Below are 1,925 nucleotides of genomic sequence, written 5' to 3'. Positions count from 1 at the left end.
TCTGAGCCAGTATGGCATTCAGAGCATCAATCTCAAGAACTCCTTTCTTCTGATTAGTCCCATTGTTCACAGGATTCCTTTCAGAAGTGTACATGAATTGGTTATTTGCAACCATTTCAATCAGCTCTTGAGCTTCCGCAGGCGTCTTCTTCAGATGAAGAGATCCTCCTGCAGAGCTATCCAAGGACATCTTAGATAGTTCAGAGAGACCATCATAGAAAATACCTATGATGCTCCATTCAGAAAGCATGTCAGAAGGACATTTTCTGATCAATTGTTTGTATCTTTCCCAAGCTTCATAGAGGGATTCTCCATCCTTTTGTCTAAAGGTTTGGACTTCCACTCTAAGCTTGCTCCATCTTTGTGGTGGAAAGAATTTTGCCAAGAAGGCATTGACTAGCTTTTCCCATGAGTCCAGGCTTTCTTTAGGTTGAGAGTCCAACCATATTCTAGCTCTGTCTCTTACAGCAAAAGGGAATAGCATCAGTCTATAGACCTCAGGGTTAACCCCATTAGTCTTGACTGTGTCACAGATTTGCAAGAATTCAGCTAAAAACTGATGAGGATCTTCCATTGGAAGTCCATGGAACTTGCAATTCTGTTGCATTAGAGAAACTAATTGAGGCTTAAGCTCAAAGTTGTTTGCTCCAATGGCAGGGATAGAGATGCTTCTCCCATAAAAATCAGGAGTAGGTGCAGTAAAGTCACCCAGCACCTTCCTTGCATTGTTTGCATTGTTGTTGTTTTCTGCTGCCATGTTTTCTTCCTTGAAGAATTCGGTCAGGTCCTCTAAAGAGAGTTGTGCTTTGGCTTCTCTTAGCTTTCTCTTCAAAGTCCTTTCAGGTTCAGGATCAGCTTCAACAAGAATGCCTTTGTCCTTGTTCCTGCTCATATGAAAGAGAAGGGAACAGAAAATGTGGAATCCTCTATGTCACAGTATAGAGATTCCTTTAAGTGTCAGAGGAAAAGAGAAATAGAAAGAAGAAGGAGAAGATAAATTCGAACTTTAGTTAGATAAGGTTCGAATTGTGCATTGAGAAGGAGTGGCACTCCATAATTAGAAGGATGTGAGAAGGAGGGAAGAAGATTTTCGAAAATTAATTAAAATACTTTGAAAACATTTTTGAAAAACATCAATTGATTTTCGAAATCAAAGTGGAAAGGAAACCAAGTGATTTTTGAAAAAGATTTTGAAATTAGAAATTAAAAAGATTTGATTGAAAACTGTTTTGAAAAAGATGTGGTTAAAAAGATTTAATAAAAATGTGATTGAGAAGATATGATTTGAAAACTTTTTAAAAGATATGATTTGAAAACTATTTGAAAAGATATGATTTTAAAAATGAATGACTTGCCTAACAAGAAAAGATATGATTTGAAACATTCAAACCTTTCTCAACAGAAAAGGTAACAATCTTGTGATGTTCAATCAAATCATTAATTGTTAGTAAGTATCTTTAAAAAGGAAAGAAATTGATTTTGAAAACATTTGATTGAAAAGATTTGATTTGAAAAAGATTTTTTTTGAAAAACTAAGAAAAATTTGATTTTGAAAACAAAATCTTCCCCCTGCACCATCCTGGCGTTAAACGCCCAGAATGGTATACATTCTGGCGTTTAACGCCCAAAATGCACCCTTTTTGGGCGTTAAACGCCCAACCAGGTACCCTGGCTGGCGTTTAAACGCCAGTCTGCCTTCTTCACTGGGCATTTTTGAATGCTCAGCTTTTTCTGTATAATTCCTCTGCAGCATGTTTTGAATCTTCAATTCTTTGTATCATTGACTTGAAAGGACACAAATTAAAAATATTTTTGGATTTTTGATAATCAAAATGCAAAAGGAATCAATTAACAATGCATGCAAGACACCAAACTTAGCAGTTTGTGTACTACTGACACTAACAACATGAAAATGCATATGAGAC

At 36.2% G+C, this 1,925-nt stretch overlaps 1 non-coding gene across 1 annotated transcript; it reads left to right on the top strand.

The window, feature by feature from the left end:
• The first annotated feature begins 244 nt into the window (after positions 1-244).
• LOC130984785 (small nucleolar RNA R71) lies at positions 245-352 on the top strand. The gene has a single exon (XR_009088695.1). It is a non-coding gene; the product is annotated as a small nucleolar RNA R71 (small nucleolar RNA).
• Positions 353-1,925: the final 1,573 nt, after the last annotated feature.

The sequence above is a fragment of the Arachis stenosperma genome, chromosome 5 (assembly GCF_014773155.1).
Source record: "Arachis stenosperma cultivar V10309 chromosome 5, arast.V10309.gnm1.PFL2, whole genome shotgun sequence".
Taxonomy (NCBI): domain Eukaryota; kingdom Viridiplantae; phylum Streptophyta; class Magnoliopsida; order Fabales; family Fabaceae; genus Arachis; species Arachis stenosperma.
Note: the sequence above shows the minus strand (reverse complement) of the source record. Positions and strands in the feature narration are given on the sequence as shown.